The sequence below is a fragment of the Heliangelus exortis genome, chromosome 23 (genome assembly GCF_036169615.1).
Source record: "Heliangelus exortis chromosome 23, bHelExo1.hap1, whole genome shotgun sequence".
In the NCBI taxonomy this organism is placed as follows: Eukaryota; Metazoa; Chordata; class Aves; order Apodiformes; family Trochilidae; genus Heliangelus; species Heliangelus exortis.
The window spans coordinates 4,096,020-4,115,036 of record NC_092444.1 but is presented as its reverse complement, the minus strand read 5'-3'; the positions used below and the strand labels follow the sequence as shown (position 1 = coordinate 4,115,036).

The 19,017-nt window shown below is 44.5% G+C and overlaps 1 protein-coding gene across 3 annotated transcripts in view; it reads right to left on the bottom strand.

The window, feature by feature from the left end:
* SAMD11 (sterile alpha motif domain containing 11) overlaps positions 1–19,017 on the bottom strand; it is a 196,198-nt gene that overhangs the window by 135,928 nt on the left and 41,253 nt on the right. For all 3 annotated transcript variants that reach the window (XM_071767379.1, XM_071767377.1, XM_071767378.1), the window contains exon 2: positions 18,569–18,636. The gene's annotated coding sequence lies outside the window, so the exon portion shown is untranslated. The remainder of the gene's footprint in view (positions 1–18,568; positions 18,637–19,017) is intronic.

The window sequence follows — 19,017 nt, the reverse complement described above, 5'->3', positions numbered from 1 at the left end:
CTCCTCCCTATTCAGATGAAGCCATCAGGGAGATAGTGCCATTGATAATGAACCAGCTGAATTAACAATAGGAACACTTCTCTTCCTTGTGATGTGGCTCATGGAAGCAAAGTGGGGAGAAGAATCTGAGCCTCAACACATGAGTCTGCCCCACCAATTGAAAAATATATGGACTAAACATAGCCCAGCAGCTTACCATCCCATACAGAGTAACTCCCTGGCCTCCAAGGAACCCTGTTTGTTGAAGAAACTGCAGACCTCAAACATAAAGCTGAAATGAGTCTCAGCCAGAGCTCAGAGGCTTGTGCAGGTCACCTGAATTGAAGCAAACCTGTGTAAATTGTACAAGTGGGGCTCACAGTTGGATCCAAAGCCAAAGCCTTGCCATTCAGAATCCAGCCTTGGGCTTCAAAACTGGGCTGGTTTGGCCCACAGGTTGGATGCAGCAAGTCCTGCAAACTTTAGGTTCAAATTCAAATATCTCCCAGAGCTGGAACCCAGACCAAGATTCAGGTTCAGTGTGTTATCATGATAACTTTCAAGTGAAGCTCAGATCTTGATCCAGAGTAACCTGTGGGCTCAAAGTTGTTTGCTTCTGCCATTCCAGTTCACCCTGTGTCTCCCTGCAAATAACTACTAGCTCAAACCTAAATCAAATTCCTCATCTTGCTTTGGCATCACACCCAAACTCCTAAGCACTCCTACCCAGCACAAAAACACAGCCCCTCTCCAGCTTACACACAGCACCATGTAAACAGAAGGGCAACAGCAGCAAATTCAAAAGTCATCATCTTTCCTCTTCAGATGTTTAGTTCTTCATCAATGCTTCTTTTCATAATAAAGATTTTAATTCAAGCAAGAAGACAGGATGTAATCATTTAGTGGCAGGGAAGATGTTCCATGCTTTTTTTCCATATGGACTCTGTCTAAACAAACCAAACTCCTCACGCTCTTTCCCCTTTGCAAATGCAAAGCTGAAATTCACCTTGGCCTGGTTTAAGAAGGGCTGAGAATCCACAACTCCAGTAGACTTCAGCAGTTGCTGTAGGTGCTGAGCATTTCTGAATATTAAAAACAAATGCTGAGAAACTAGAGCAAAAGCATCTGGAGTGCAACACCAGCAGCCCTGAGGACACAGGAGGATGTGAAGAAAGGAAAGTGAAAAGGGACAGGGCCATAAGGAGATGATGGGAAGCTGTTATTTCCCTGTACATTTTCATAAATAAAGGTTCACTCTGCTGCTGTTTGAGTACAACTGCTATACAATGAAGACCCAAACCAGAGATCCCCATGTACCTACAGAGCTGTTACTGCTGAAGGGGACAGAAAATGTTTGTTTAGTAAACCCATCTCTGATAGGCAACGAGATACCAGGACGTTCCTGTTTCATCGTTGTTTAATCTGTTTTGTTGTCAGCCAGGGCACTGGGCCAGTAAAAGTTCCCATAGCCTCAGCTCGAGGGGTGGACTGGCTTCAGAATTTATACAAATAAAAGAAGAAACGAAAAGCGCCGGCAGCACCGATCTGATTACAGAGCCATTTATTTTCTGGTCGTTAATAATTTGTGCAATAAAAGATTGCGTGCCTTTCTGAGTTAGTAGGAGTTATTGGCACAAATTTCCCTCCACACTGGTGTGAGTCTGTGCTTGGAACATAAATTATTAGTTTCTTATCGCACTCCTCCTCATTTTTCATGCTGCCACAGCGAGATCGCCAGAAGCCAACCCCTCAGCCTTGCTCTTATTTTATGCTGCAAAGGCAGCCATTCCATCTTTAATTACACAAACTCACTTCTGCAGTGCCTCTCCCCCAGTCTTCCTCTCCCCCCCCCCCTGTGCTGGCAGAGGTGTGTGCTGTATTGTGTCCCTTTGTATGCCCCTCTGGAGAGGGGCAGGCACGCTGCCATTTGCCAGCTGCTTTGCTAATGAAAGCACTGCTCTTTGACAACACTCAGAATAAGGAAATGACCATTCTGCCAGCTTCTACCACACACCTGTTTGGAATACTAGCAAGTACATGTGCATCTCTGTGAAGCTAAAAGGAGCCTGGAATTCATCCTGTCCTTGAAAGAGTAGGAGGAAAGTGCTGGCACAGAACAGGGCTGTGCACAAGATGGCTATAGCTCCAGTGTGCAGGTTAAGAAGGTTGGACCTCAGATGTAGCTGAGGAAATGGTTGGGCTTTCTCTCTTCCTCTGGCATTAAGCAGGTGAATGGCAACAAAACTTCAATGCTCTTCTGTAAAATGCATGCTTAACTCACATTTCCAGAGCATTTGAAGTTCACTTTTGAAATACATGAGGATTAAAACTAATTTAAAAGCTATCAAAACATCCATCTTGTTTCTCTGACACCTAGTGCTGAAATGCTCTTTGGTGATGCCAATTGTTTTGTTAAATACAGCAGTTCACATATAAACCACACCAAAATTCTCAGACCTTTCCATATGCCAGCCTCATGGTCTTCAACATGTCTCTTCCATTTGTGTCCCAGGAACATTTCCACCAACATCTGCTTAACTTCAAAAGAACTTTGATGACAAACTGGTGTCTGCAAACAGACTTACAAGGGCTGTGCAAACCATAAGCTTCTACAGTTAAGTGAAGCTGGGAGGTGCAGGACCAGCTTTGTCTTCTCTACCCTGAAGGAGCCACCAGTTGAGAATGCTTCTCCATGTTGCACCCATTCACTGCAGTCTTTGGATCCCAGTTCTCTTACCCTTCTGCGCTCCACTGGCAACTCCAGTTGCGGCTCTGCTCACAGCCAAAGCCCACTGCTCTCCCTTCCAGATTCTTGGAATGCCAAATACTTGCTGGATAAACCCAGGTTGTGGGAGGCCAAGAATGTCTGTGTGTATTGGAGATGTCTGTTACACCGGGCACGGGTGCCACGAGCTGCAGGGGAGCCACGGGTTGGAGATCACAGAGCATTTTATTCAGCTTCACAGAACGCTTTCTCCTCCCAGCAAGGCTAAGCAGGAGCAGTACTGAGGCCTGATGCTGCCTATCAATAGCAGCACACTGTGACATGCCTAGGGCACCTCTGTGTATGTATATATGTTACACAGAACACATGTTCCTCCATTCCAAGAGGATTTATAACAGGGGGTTTGGGCAGGCACAGCACGCACGTAAGGCAGCACTGTCAGTTCCAGAGTGATTGATGGCTCAGTGCTTGGCATGTCCCTGGTGATTATACTGCACTGGTGAGTCACTGATCATTTCAAAATGATGCTTATGTCTACAGGGTAACATCCAGCCCAACTGTGGTTCACGCTGTGATCCAAATGTCCACCCTGAATTCTGATGATGTGCTGAAGGAGTGTCACTAAGGCTCTGCTTCCCTGGGTTAATTTCTGTCACAATCCAAGAGCAGCCTTTCTTTCCCCCACAGCACAGCTAAAATATCACACACCCCTGTATGTGACAGAGCCTCAGAGGAACACACCTTCCTCTGCAAGTGCAGCAAGGATGCCCACTCCACGGTAGTGCAGGAAGCCCGTGTGCTGCAGAACATCCCCCAGACTGCCATCCAACTGACCAGACTGTTCTAAAATGGACCATGCATGTTACTACCCACTAAGCATAAACCAATTCTCTTCCTTACATATGACACTTGACTTCAGTGGGGGAACTGTTTTCTCCTATTTCTTCCACACTTCCCAGTGTGAGCTTTGCATGTATCTCCTGAACAATCTGCCACTCCACATGCACAAGCTGAGTTGCACTTAATGAGGCATCCCAGGTTCAATGAGGTCCTTCATCTTTTCAGTACTAGCTCTGTGCTTCCCCCTTCCAGGCATCTAAGTTGCCTCCTGCACAATCTTCATTATGGTACTTTTTTTTCTTTAAGTTATAGCTCCATGGCTTCTTTCCCTCCTGCCCGAGGCAAGAGGCTAAGGGGTTAGCATGCCTGGGTTCAGCTTCCAGAGCTGTCACTGAGCTGTTGTGACCTTGACAACGAGCCAGAAAGGTGGCATTTTTCAAATTTGGGTGCCTAAATTTAGGCACCTGACACAACCTCATTTACTGAGATGATAAGCATCCATTGCTCTTATTAAAAAAGTGCAATAATTATGACAGTATTCAAAGTCTCATACTTCTGTCTCCCCTCCGCTTTCACATTTCATTAATCCCAAACCTACACCTCCCTTTTAATTTAACAGCCAATACTAATGCAAGATTTATCTTTAAACCCAGTATAACCTATCCTTGCAGTCCTTCCAGAAGCTACAATGCCAACATGTATGCCTAAAAAGGTTAAATAAGAACCACAGACAGGGGTTTCTGGTATCAAGGAATGTGTTGACCCACCTTCCTCAGTCCCTTCACCATGACCACCAAAGTAGGAAACAGAAGTCTCTTTTTAATTTCCTTCTTGGGATCAATGGTATTTTTAACATTCTCAGCACTCCATCCAGAAAGATTAATATACACACTTAGACTGTGGACTATTGCATGTACAGGTAACAATTTACACAGCTCAGATTTTAACTGCTCTCACAATAGGTCTATAAAGCACGAAAAACGAACCTTTCAATTAAGTACTTTACATACACGCCCTTCCTACAGACCTGTAACCCCCTAAAAAAAAAAAAAAAAAAAAAAAAAAGGCGCTCTTTTAATCTGCACGGTCATAACATTTTGAAAAAAATGTATGAAAGATAAGAGCTATCAATGTGTAACATTTCGGGGTGTCTATTTGGTACTGTGTGTGAACACACAGGGAAACAAAAGAATATTATATTGTGTATGTATGGTTCTATATCAGATGGGCTTTGTGAGTAATCTGATTAGCTCTTCTGTGAAATTAAAGCAGCCAGGGAGAGAGGTTTCGCCCTAATCCTAGCGCCATCTCTGGGAATGCTTTACCGTGCACAGTCACTTCACAATGGGCACGGGAATTAGGGGCGGGCTGCCCTGTTTTCCGCTGCTATCTCCTCCTTTAGACACAATCGAGATTCCCTGCCAGCCAGCACCCCCGGGGCCCGGTCCCAGCCCGGCGGGACGGGGGCGGCAGCAAAGCGAACCCCGAGCGGTCCGCGGCGTGGGGCCGCGCTCCGGCAGCGCTGCCTGGGGCCGGCCCGGGCTGGCGCCGCCGCCTCCCCCCCTTCTCCTCTCCCCTCCCCACCCCCGGGGCGCTGCTGCCGCCGCGGTCGGACGGGCGCTGGCAGCGGAGCCGAGCCGGCGATGAGCCGCCGACACGTTTCAATTAGCGCGGCGGCCCCGGCGCTGCCTCCCCCGGGGCGCTGCGGGCCCGGCCCGACCGCCGCCGCCTCCGCGCTCCCCGGGAGGCCCGGCCCGGCCCCAGCGGCGCGGCGGGGAGCGGCGGCGGGGAGGGGGGGGGGGGGAGCGGGGAGGGGAGGTTTAAAAGGTCGATAGCGCGGAAACCGGAGGGTGGAAAAGGGCGGCAAGATGCGGAGAGGCCGGGCGAAACCGGCGGGGGGTGCGGGGTGAGGCGGAGAGCTGCGGGAAAGCCGTCCCGGAGCTGGAGGGACTGGAGGTCGGGGAAAGGGTGGAGGAGCACGGGCAGGGCCGGCTGAAAGAGTGTGTGCCCGGCACTGAGGCACCGCTACAGCCACCGCACAAAAAGAGGAAAATAAACGGTAGAAGTTGCAGACGCAAATGCAGTCACAGCGGCACAAAGCAAACGCGGCGCTTGGGTCTTCTGTACCCGCAACCACAAAGCACCAACCTAGAGGAGTCCTCATGGCTTCAGCAGTGCCGGACGTGGTGGGCTTAGAGCAGAGTAGGTACCACAGACCTCTGCACCCTTACCAGCACCTAACACGTCAGCCTTGGTGTTTTTCAGAGTGTTTTAGCAATGAGCAGCTTCCAGCTACAGATTTTCACATTTTTGTTTTGACCCTGGAACACAGAAGTCCAGGTGTTAGACACCTTCTGAAGTACCAAATGCCACACTCCAGCCAAGCAGGAACTCAGCAGAAGCTTTGCAACACCAGATGCAATGCAATGACACAAGGGTTAAACCCCTGGGGTCGTCTGTCCACTTCTCTCAGTCTGGGGGACCAGATGATCTCCAGGGGGTCTCCACTGTACAAGAGATGAACCTGGGCCAAGTGTTTATTCTCTTGCTCCCTCACACAGATACATTTGCTTCCTGGGAAATACAGAAGGTGTTGGTAGTTGTTTCCTGTATATATGTGTTCCTTTTCCCCTCTGTCAGCCCTTGCCTTAATCAGAAGATCTGATGCAATCCCACAAAAACTAGCGAGTTCAAAAACCTACATTAGGACAAGGAGTGTGTTTTAATCACCACCTTGTCTGACCTGACAGGTTTTGAAGTGTCCTCCTCCTTCCAGCTTCATTTTCAAACAGTCAAAAAAACATTTCTGATATAAGAGGACAGGGTTTTTGTATTTCAAACAGACAGCTAAAAATCTCACTCATTTATCATCATGGTCCCACTTGCAATGTAGCCTTTCTGGAAATCATTTTGGGATGGGAAAGACAGATTATATCTAAAGCCATGACATTTTAGTAAAAATGCCATCACTTCTCATCACAAAATGATAATGTTTTGCACCATATTATCAAGCCATATACAGAGGAGATTTTTTTTCTCTCTTAAGTTTGCATAGCAGAAAAAAAATTAAGCAATCTACAAAATATCTGACTAGACTAAGACCAACCCAGAAATGGGACTAAACTTACCATGGTTCTCAAAGTCCCCTTCTTCTTGGTATTACAAGAACTGGGGAGAGAAGCAGCATGTCCCACACACAAAGGGATAAGACACCCATTAAAGTGGGGTTGTGTCCACCTGGCTATAGGAAGGCACTTGGTCTTCTTGTTACCACAATGCACAGGAACCAGGTAGTATGGAAGGAGCTGTTAGGCCTGAAATATTTAATCTCTACTCTAAACACACATCCTGACTTCAAACTATTCCAAATCACTGCTTCAAGAAAGACTTTAGTCAGAATGAAGCTAATTTGCAAAACCAGATACTTAGTGAGGATGAAAGTGAGGTGTTTGACAGAGCTGTAGAGCCTCTCCACAGGTTCCCATTGACTTCTACTGGAGTTACAGAGGTGTCTGGAGAAGGGCTTGCAGGCTATACATGTTTCCATGCCAACAACCACCAAAAAAAAAAAAGGGTTATTTCAGATACAGCACAGCTAATTTTCAAATGACAAAACTACATGCCATTTAAATTATGTTTGTGTCTCCTAAGCGGCTAAGGGGGGATCCATATTGTGGACTGAATACCTGCAATATTTTATTACTAAAATTTAAGCTGGTTTGGGATTACAGAAACACGAGAAAACACCTTTGTGTTTATGCCTGAGGCAGGCAAACTTTCCAGGAGAATCTGTGGTAATTTGACCTGAGTGCATCTCAGTGTAAGAACCTGTTGGCCAGGGCACGGTGCTGGTCCTGCCAAAACAGGTGAATACAAAATGGCAGTGAGAGTGGAGAATTTTAGTCATGCTGTTGTGCAAGGAGAAGCCAGGAGAGAGCAAGAGTCCTGACAGCACAGATCATGTCCTGGCACAACTCTCACTGCCTTCAGTGAGAGCTTTGCCTAAAGGAGGGATGGCAGATTTCACACCTCAGAATGAAACTCACCTGCTTGGTACCGAGGGCCACATTCATCCCATTGGAGCATGGATTCCTCTCTGGAAAGAACAATTTGATTTTTTCAGAAAAGTTCCACCAGTGCAACCCTTAAAAGGACACAGCTATGCCATGGTATGTGCTTTACCTTAGCATCCCTTAGAGAAGTTATATGGATTCAATTACATGGGTATAGTCAGTGGAGTAAAACTCCTAAGTAAACAGGGTTCATTTCCGATCCAAAAGGGAATTTAATTATCTTAAAGGCATTTTTGTGGCCCCTCAGCAGACATGATCTTAACTAACGGGTAGGTCAGAGGTACAAAGAACACAGCACTGCAGAAATCTCCATTCAAGCTTTTGCATCATTTCTTTGTTTCAGGCAAGAAAACCCTGAGAAATTATTTTTTTTTTTAATTCCAGAAAAATGCTGGGATGCAGCTTCCACCAGCAGCAAAAATTCTCTCAGTGAGAGCATTGCTCACTGAGAAACTCTGCCAGGAATTATAACCTGGGGGGGAGGAGGGTGGAGCAGAGAGTGAGGAGCAGAAGGGGTCCAAAATGATGTGAGAAAATAATTTCGTTTAAAAAAAGAGAGATGGGAAAAAGAGTTGCTCCCTAGATCAGTTTTGAATGCCAAGTTTCAGCAATTTTCAGTGCCACATTATAAACCCTTGAAAACCAAGGTTTAAGGCTTCTTATCAAGTCAATGGACTGTCCTTTGTGCTCATAATTTTTACAGAATTGCAAATGCTTCTCACTCTCCTCCTAGAGTCAGAAGGGAGAATAATACAAAAAGAAAAACCCTGAGGAAAAAGCTAAGTTCCTTTCAGGGAGGAGCTGTTCATTCTTGGGGCAGAAAGCCTGGAGGGCTCTGTGCAGACTCTAGATAAAATGACAGTGGTGGCCCCACAAATTTGTTCCTGGGGTTAGTGCCCTGACTGACCCTTTCCCATTCATCATACCAGCACAGTCACTCATGGTGAATGACACAGCACGACACCACATGAATTATTTCTGACCTTCAGGAGGAGTGGCTGCTCCAGATCAGGTCGGGGTCAGGGGGAGGGCAGGAGGGAGATGTCGGTCTATTAGACCTGGGGATTAGCAGAATGCTTCAGCCTCCAGAGCAAAAAGGTGTTCCCTGCATGGACCTGTCCCCCTGGCCTCACTACCAGTCCTATAGTCTCAGCCATCAAGCCCAGGGGTGTTGTTGAGGTAGCACTGTCTCCGGGATGGAGAGAAGCCCATGTCAGCTGCTTTGGTGAGTCAGCCATGGGCAGGACAAAAATACCAGGGTCCTGATCCAGGACCACAGAAGGCACAGCCAGGATGAGTGACTGGGAGGTGGGCAATCCTGGTGCCTGCTGCAAGTTGCCTTGCTCCAGTGCCAAGGAGCTAACAGACTGTTGGCATTTCTCTAGAAGCAGAGATTATTGAGTGTTTATTATTTGTTTGAAAGTTGTGCTTTGCTTCTGGTAGAAAGATGAAAGATTTGTCCCTAGATCACACCACTGCTCCAAGGAGCTCAGCATTCATCCTGCCTCCTGCAGCAGACAGGGCTTGACACTCCAAAGGAAGGTAAAGTCTTAGGACTCATCCTGACATTCCTACATCCCATACTTAGATGCTTTTCTGTGTGTTGAATAACCAGATCTCACCTATACAATCTTATAAATATAATCTGAACATCCTTAGATATTTGTAGCCATAGAGAATGACTTATCACAGTTTAGTCTGAGGCATCTTTCCCATACCAATACTGTCTGATGAAACATGCACAAGTAAATCTCCTTTCAGATGCTCAAAATCTCATGCAAGGCCCCAGATTTTCAGCATTCTAGAAATGTTTAATGTTAACTCAATGAACCATACCACTGACTTCAGTAATACCTCAGCTGTAACAAACAATTGTCGTTTACAAACAGCTCCACCCAGATGAGACCACAAATGTTGGTGCAGCTAATCCCTGAGTAAAACTGCCCAGGATGCAATTCTCCAAGGAGGATCAGGGCCTCATGGTTTAATCCAACTAAGAATTACTAACTACCGATACTGGGGAATACAATGGAGCCATTCATGTACAGAAGTGTAAGGTGAACAGAGATTTAGAAATAAAGCTGGGAGAGTGATTTTTCTGTAACACCAATTAAAATTAAAACAATCTAATAAGCTCTTGATGGAGACAAACATCAAACAGAATGGGCTGCAGTCCTTAAACAGAGGGAACTCATCTCACATTCCATCTGTTCAACAGTCATTCTTGGAAAATCCATATTAAAAAAGCCAAATATGATGGTTTTGTGTCTTTTGTGTGTGTGTGGTACCTACTGTCCCCCAAACCACCATCTCTAGCCATGTTATCTTCCATATTTGTCCCAGACCATGGCATCAATAAGAACTGAAATGACACTGCTCTCAGGGTCATTATCTATAGGGAGATTCCCTTGTCACCAAGACAAGTTTACAAGCCCCAGAAAATCCTCCCCAGGAAAATCTAACATGGCAGTTTTTACCTAGTATTTACCCAGAATGTTTACTAAAGCAGTGTTTAAGGAAAGGCATGTTATTCTGCATGGGGCACTAGGGAGGTCTACATCTCCTGCTTCCCCCAAATCAAACAAACCACAGAGCTAGCAGTGAAATTCCGAAGGTTTCCATCACTCAGCTGCCACTGAGAGGGTGCAAGCACTCCCCAGGATTTTAATGCCAACTCTACCTGTGTGCAGGCAAAAAATGGAAATGAAGGAAGAGCTCTATCACTTTGGTGGGTGATTTAGCTTTCTCTGCTGCATCCTGGCAATTAGTTTGCATGATTACAACTGCAGAAAAAGCTACAGTTGTAAGTCTCTGCTGATGTGGGGTGGGTAAGGAAGCTAAAGAAAGACTCCACACTGGCAGCTGCTCCCCAAGGCACTGTGCCTGGGGCTGGACTCCATTCTAGTCTGGTTTAAATTCCCACAGCACCATGCAGTGCACAAAAGGAGTTTCAGCCATGGTGCCTCCTCCCTGCCCCCTGCACTGAGACAACAGAAAAATAGTTCCTTGCATCCATCTTCTTCTTCCCTGTGTACCTGTACAGGGTTAAGCATATTCTAACCCACTGTCTCATCGTGCATTATGCTGGGGCATGACCTTATAGCAAGGGAACCACCAGGCAGCTGCTGGCCTAGGAGGATGTCTACAAACTGATTCCCTGCAGAAGAAGGCAGGCTAGAGAGAAAACAAAACAGAACAAAACAAAACCTTTACAGGAAAGAGATGAGCATGTAGATTCCTTACCAGTAATTCCATTAGAGATTATTAAATCTACCACCCCTGAATAAGGTCATTGGCTTCTTTTTTCAGCCTATCCCTCCTTTGCCTGTTTCCTCTGGACAGGCACCAGTACCAAGGCTCTTCATCCATTATCAGAATCTATTTTCTTTTCAGCAAAGCAGATTCTCAAAACAAATTCCTGAGTTTCTGTTCTGTTGGCTGTATAAGCATCAGAGCAGGAACTCATCATACAGGAATCAGCAAGAAACTTTGTATTTCTCATATACAGTAATAATCATTCAACAAGGTGCAGAATATGCCAGGAGAGATTGTGAACTGGAGTTACTGCTGCAAGCAGGAGAGAGAATTTGTTAGGCTAAATCAGTAATCCTTTAGCACAGGGGAAGTCTCTTGTCCTTTTCCTGCTGGTGACACAGGCTGGGACATGGCTCCCAAATGAACTAACACACAGTGACTGAGGTATTCCCAAATTCATTTGGTCTCCCACTCTCCTTCACTCCATCTCTTGAGTTTACCACTCTTAGTTCTGTATTTCCTGCACCCTCCTATGCAAGACCGGTGCTCACACAGTCAGAAATCCCTTCTCAGTTCACTGGGATTCTGTGTGTACTTGTTCACAGGATGCTGCCATCCTCTTATCACCCTCAGGTTCAGTTGTGAGAGAACAACTTTGGGTGGGTGAAGGTGGACACCATGCTCTGAAACAAACCAGTCAGTATGAGCTCTATTCTGCTCCCTAACCCTCATCACTACAACATTCAGAAGAATTCTGAATTCTTCAGAGAATTCAGGGAATTCAGAGAACTGTTAGTTTCAGCTTTACCATCTGCCCCTCTGACAGCCAAACTTCAATTCATGAGGAGCTGAAGAGTTATCCCATACACTGAGGGTATCAGGTCAGTTTAAGGTGGGATTTTAAGCAACTGAGAGAGGTTTCCCATTTTGAACCTGACTTTTTTTCAGTTTAATGTATATCAGGGTTTCAAACAAAACTGAAAAGGGAACTTGGTACACATTCATTTTCCAAATGGACTTTGTCTAAGGCATTTGATCATTGACCCAGGTGCAAAGCCATAACAGTAGGACATGTGCACAACTCAGCTGTTTTTTTGTGAAATCCAGTGGTTTAGCATAAACTGTCAGTGAAAACCAGTGAGTTTTGGGTGCTTGCCATAAAATGACACCTTATCAGCTTCCCAAATCAAGATTTCTTCTCCTCCCATTATTCTTGTCAGTATTTACAGCCACCCTTTCTTCTATGAAGTCTCATAGTGGGAATTAATATAAAAAATTTAAAAATCACGTGAACTAAAAATCCTGTGGTCAGATCTCAGCCCTCAGCAAGAACAACTAAGCACTGATAGACTCTGTGCTCTGGGAGTGCACAGCTCACCCCTCCATACTCTTTTGGACCTCACAAATAGCAGTAATTCCTAGTAAATAGCAATTTGAACCAGTAACCCAGTTAGACGTTGTTTCTTTTCTCTTGTTGCTGTCCTACCCTGCTTTATACCAATGACTGGGAGTTCCCAAAAAGCTCACCTGTCAGTCTTTAAGATAAAGACCCCTCAATATCCTGAGTGTGCTTGCTAACACCACTTGCTAATAGTTCTATCAAGAGTACCACCAACCTTGCCTCCTTTTGTACACACCACCCTCCTCACAAGAAAGAAGATGAACTGTCCCATACCTGGCACAAAAGGAAGGAGAGTGGAGCTGGGAATCCATAACTGGGGTTAAACATCAAACTCATCAAGGACATAGCAAGGATACACCATCCCCATCATGCTTATAAAGAAGGAGAGAGGCAATGCAGAAAGAGAGGAAGGGGACAGGGAAGCAAATAAATAAGGACAATGCACAATTTATGAAGACAAGAAGGTAGTAAGTGCTACTCACCCGGAGTGTAAATTGGTATTGATGTCACAACACAGCCCAGCCAAAAAATAATGATGATGATAATTTAGGGCTTGCACTATATCTCACTCAAGCCACAGTCCTATCCAACAGCAACTCTCACCCTGCTGCTTTCTTCCCCTTCTCTATTCATTGGTGTCCCCCTAAATCAAATACACTCAATGTTGATTTGATTATATTTCCTTATTTTATTTATCATCCATCGCTCACTCTTCTGGTCTCCTCACAAGTTCTCAGTGGGCATCTCAGTCATTCTCTGGTACCTGGCAGTACTCAGAGGAACAAGTCTGTCTTTAGGCCAGAGGAATTAGAATCCTGATGCTGGTAAGAATTCATGCATCCTTCCCAGCCCTCATCTGTCATCCTTTAATCTCCTGTTTTATGCTCCAGATCCTGGCTACCCAGTCCTGACTTCCCAGGTTTATGGCCCTGACTTACTTCCCTCCTGTAACATTTTACTGCTTGGTTATTGGCCCTTAGGGGCCTCATTTACACAAGTGCTGTTTTTGCTGTAGTTAGACTAATTCACTGGGTTACAGTTTGCTCTTACATCTGACATTCTGCTCAGTTCCCAGTCTCCTCTCTCCTGCAGAAAGGCAAAAGATTTTCTAATGGACAGGAGATTTTATTTTATTTTTTATTTTTAATTGTGGTTATTAATCCCCTTGTGGGTGTTTCAAAGCCTGAATTAAATTCTCCCTCTCTGTACTGCATGGTTCTGCCAATTTCTCTTTGATGCACACGTGCCCTCTGGGCCCTTCATAAGTCTGTGAAACCTTGAGAAAGAGATTTCATCTGGGCTTTCCTCATCCAATTTGATGGAATGGCAGACCACAGGCTTGAGAGTCTCTTGGGAGCCAAAAATGTCCCCTACTTCCACTTCTGGTCCAGCATTCTGTTTTGTTCGGTTTGGGGTTTTTTAAAAATTTATTTTCATGTTCTCATTAGGGAAGAAAACACTTTCCATGTCATCTGAGTTAATTTCTTTCCTAAAGCTTTCTATGACTACTCTGTGACCATTAGATTTCTACCTTTTTTGTGCACACACATATAGAGACACAGGTAAGCCTAAACACACAGCTAATATATATTGGTGTGAGAATATAGCTCATTTCAATAAATCTCTCTAAGCAAGGCTCATTTTCCAGTGCTGCTGGCTTTCACAGCTCCAATTCCAACTGGGTCTGTTATTTATTTTGTTTAGGGACTGGTTTTCATGTAAAAGCACAGCACAATCAATGCTCTTCCCTAAATGGCCTAAGACAGAATCATCTCTAGAAGGAAAGGACACATTTCTAGAAGGACAGAGGACATGGTCAAAGGCCACTTGGTCAACTTACATGCATCCCCTTTTTGCATTACAAAATCCCAAAGCTGAAAGGATGGGTGGTGCTGTGGAGAGTGGGTAAGGGGATCCATGAAGCTGTACAACATGACCTGCCTGGGGTTGCATGCCCAACAAGTTTTAATTCAACTGTCCAAGCAAATGACTCCAAATTTGAGTCACATTAAAGCCTCCCACACGCCAGGATCAAAAGTCTGTTGAATTCTGTTTCAGTAAACTATTCAGCATCAGCTTAATTTGAAATAGCACCATAACAATGTCAATTACATGAAAAATGCAACTTGACTTTGTAAATCATAGTCCTTTGCTGTTCTCTTCTACTTTTACAGGATCAAAAGCTTATTGTCAATATTTGTTAGATTTCCCAACCTATTGCAAGAGATAAATAAGATATTATCCCTGATTTTTGACAGATAAACTATGGCACAAAGAAATTAAATGCGTTGCCTCAGGTCACACAATGACCAGTTCAGGAACTGGATCACTGGACTCATTCTTTTCTTCTAATTTCTCTGTTTCTAAATGGAAAAACCTCCAAGGGTTTGGCACACACTTGCAAATGAACTACCAATATTGGCATAACTCCATTCCTATAGAAGCCAGTATGTTGCTAACAGAATTAGGCCAGCTTATTATCTTAAATGGCAACAAAGCTAAGGCAGCACCCACTGTGGTTCAGAATCTCACCCAAGATAATAAATCTCTAGAGGAAATGAAAATAGTTAAGACAAACCAGCATCAACAAAAAACCAAAAAACAAAAACAAAAACAAACAAAAAACAACAACAAAAAAAAGAAACAAAAAAACAACAAAAAAACAAAAAAACCCCTAAAACCAGAAATTAAAACACAAGCTCATGAATTTAAGGGTTGCAGAGAATTTAAGAGTTCAGTGTGTTTGGTATGATCCAAATCTGTGATGCTTCTGGATACCATAGGATTGCACATAAAGAAGATGTGCAGTATTCTGTGGGTGCTACTTTTCTTTTCTTTTTTCTTAAATTGGCTTCTTCGGCAGCAGTGACCCCAACCAGATCTTCATTCCACAAGCGTTTCAGTCAGATGAAATAAAATATCCCATTTGAATCAACAGGGATGTACCTAAAGTGCTACATTGCAGCAGGCATGTGCATATTTTGTTCACCTGAGCCTCAAGAACTGTGTGATTATGTTCAATTTTTTTTCTTCATGGTTCTTCCTCTTTCTCCAAGTGCCCAGCATCTCTTTTTCCACCCTCACAGATGTGCTGCAGTGTTTTCACACTTGGGGGCTGATGGAGTTCCCCCATATGGAGGTGGGAGAAAAGAAAAAAAAACCCAACACAAAAAAAAAAAAATCACAGCTCTGTTGCTGCCTGGCGGTTGCCTGGCCTGGCATGACAACCCCAGCATCACTGCCAGGAACAAGCTTTGAGAGTTATGGGTGTGAGTGCTGCAGGATCCCCCTCAGCCCCAGCTGCCAGCTGGTACAGGCAGCAAAGAAACAACTCATTATACATTCCTGCAAACCTCACTTGTTTCAAGCCACAGAAACCACGTCTCATGTATTTAGCAGTCAAGAAAAGAAGGCATCTGAAATGTGGTGGATGTTTCTATACTGTGGGCAGAACTACAGCTCCAGAGTCCTTCATCAAACCCAGTCGGGTGGTCTAGCAGCAACTCTGTGGCTTGGAGAGGAGATCCCAGCTCCAAAGCCTGCTCACCCTGCACAGTGCTGGTTCCAAGAAGAACCATGTCCTGCATCCAACCCATCCCTGGCAAAATGCTGCTGGAGACACACAGGTCGTATGTAGTGCAACCCTGGCAGGGCTACGTCCTCAGTCAGCATCCAAACCCAAATGTTTCCACAGATTACTATGAAAAAATGTAATATACTACACCATTCCTAATTGCACTAAACAGTGTATCACTCACTGCACAACACCAGAGAGACCTGGACTGGCAACACTGACTGCCCCTCCCTCCAGCAGACTCCAACAGACCTCTTTACACAAACAATAATAGCTTCTCTGAATAAGGGATTAAATCTCCAGCAATTAGACTCTAAAGTAAAAGCCCAAATGACAGACACTAATCTCTTAGGTATATAAAAGTCATTTTTAGATGGTACATTAACTGGCTGTGTAGTTTTATCCAGAGAGTCCCCAGTTCCATAATCAGAACCTGGATATCCTGTATCCTGTCAGATCCCAAACCATCCTCTGTTGTGTCTGCATTAGCAGTGGTTCACCATCCTGCAGCTCTGAAGCCTTGCACCAAAATATTGTCATTTGTCCAAACAAATCTGAGTAATATTTATTCATGCTGCACATACTCCAAGGGGTTAAAAGCCTTTTTGTTCTGAATACATTCTGTGTGACTCAATTTCTAAAGCACTAAATTGTAAGCTATAAACCCATGTCATTATTTACTTTCTTAAAGATAACAAGGAGCCAGCTTCTCCCTGTGTCTCCCTCTGTTTTGCTGCCTTTTGGAGGCATTCTTTGCAACTGCTGCATGGCTCAGTAATTCCCAAGGCAGAGTGTGTATGGAAAATCCCTGTCAAACAATAGCCCAGGCAGGAGAAGGAGGAAAGCTCCATTCACCACCAGACCTGGTTCTCTTCTGGCTCTCCCTTTCCCTACCCCCAGCTACTTCTCTGACCACCTTCCCTGACTCCTTGTTTTGGGTTCAGAGCAGCAGAAGTGGTCACACCCCACACCCATTTTGGGGAGAAGGAAAGGGGGAGTGGGTCAATAGGGGAACAGAATGAACTTGTTCTCAGAGAAGTACAGTGTCCAGCCTGGCAGGTTTCTTTTATCCTTCTTCACTTCAGTAAAAGCTTCAATTAACTCCACATTAATTATTAAATCAGAACAATGCGTCTTTGGGTTCCAACAGTTAAATTCTGTTACTGCTCTTCCTTTGGGGAGCTTGAGTAGTTTTACAACTTAGGACATAAATATCTTTGTTCAAGGAGTGCCTGGGCTGTTGATTTTGTTCTCCTGTTTGTGAGAGCATTTTTAATCACAGCATCTCATGCAGACATGGAAAGAAGCATTTCTGGGCCTGTTATATCTTGAAAACTTTTTAGATCTAACACATACAGCTCTTCCAGGTTCCAGCAGGTTCTAGCAACACAGACACAAGATTGCACCCCCTCAAGAAAGGTCTCAAATGAAGGCTCTCCAGGAAGCTGGAAGCATTTGCAAAGCCCCTCTAAAAAGGGGGCTGCTTCCTTATAAAATGGAGCACTGGGTTTCCAGCTCAACATGATTCTTGAATTCTACAGCTGCGTCCCAACCTTTCTTTTTCATAGATGACTCTAAGTTTTCCACTAAATAAAGCCAATCTAGAAATGTTTACTTTTTGCTTGAAACAACAAAAAGCCAAACAAAAGTATTTTATATATAGACATAAAGATATATATACACACACATAAAGAGATGACTAAATTAAATGGGCAACTTAGCCTAGTCAGTCAGCCAACTTCTCTGTCTCCCCTCAGAGCTTGGATTTCTGCTTGTGCTCAGATTGAGGAAGCTGGCAAAACCTCATGCCTGACCTGCAGTACAGACAACATGTGATTTGCTTTATCTCTGTTGGGAAAAAATGCAATATTTGCTGTAGCAAACTTTCTGTCTGCGAGCCCACTGTGATCCTTCAGTGATGGTATTGACCACAGTTCTCCAGTTCTTGTGACAAGGGGGAGGGAAAACCTGCAGTAAATACATTTATGTTAGAGAAGCTGCTTCCACGTGGCTTTTTTAAAAAAAGCAGAATGGTCTAGAAGGGAACCAGCAGTAAATACTTTCTTCTAATCTTGTAAATGTTATTCTACTCATTGCTGCCTGCCTGCACAACTGTGTGTGAGCTGTGCACTTTCCACCAGTGCTCATCATGCACTGCCTTTCTGATCTTCAGGTGTAAGGTTATTCTGTGAAGCTGTGAACACAGCCCCCTAGCTCAGAACAAAAAAAGTCTCTACAGCCAGATCTAAGTTTCTAGGAGTACCTGTCTCAAAGATGTGCCTGAAAGACACTACCCAGGGCTCTGGGTCATATGAAAAAGAAAGGCAGACAAGAAGGCACACTGTGGGAAGGATGTCTGGCGACTGTGTGAACTGTGTGGCACAACCACCCACAAAATGAGGCACTGGACAGTGCTGCAAGCAACATGAATTCAATTCCTTTTAGCTACTCAGTCCCCTGTGTATCCCTTTGGCAAGTTCCACATTGACAGAAATCAAGCTGTTCATCCCTGTGCTTCAGCTCTGCATTTGCAAAATCCACCTTTCAGAGGGTTTTTAGGATGTTGGATAAAAGCTGCTATTATGCCTTACAGGTAAGTAGGTAATCATTATTATTTATTATTGTGGCAGCTTCTGGAGAAATTGTATGAAAGAAGAATAGCAAGTTTGCCCTTATGTACTCCCATCTCAGTCTAATTCAATATTCTTTGTCAGACATACCTTTGCTGCAAAGCTCCTCAGGGTAGGGGCTCATGTGTTCTGAAGGAAGTTTGCAACACTTCATAATGCTATGAAAATAATTAGTAAAATCATCATTATTAACCACAATAAGCACCAGCAAACCTGCATGCCCATAGAGAGCAAACCCCATATATTCTTGCCAATTTGGGAGGGATTATCAGTGGCAAGTGGAAAAGTCTCTGTGAAATGTTTAACTATGGCTTACTTTAAAGCTGACTTCCATTTGCATTTATGGATGACACATTTATGGAATAGAATTGTTGCGGCGAGCCTTCTCTCTCTCGGGGAACTCGGCTCTTCTTCAGGAGCTCTCACTCATGGTCCCTCTCCTCAGGTGTCTTCTTTTCTTCTCTTCTCTGCTTCTTCTTCTGACTCCGCTCCTGGGAGCATGCCTTTTATCTTGCCCTTCAGCCCCGCCCATTTCCGGC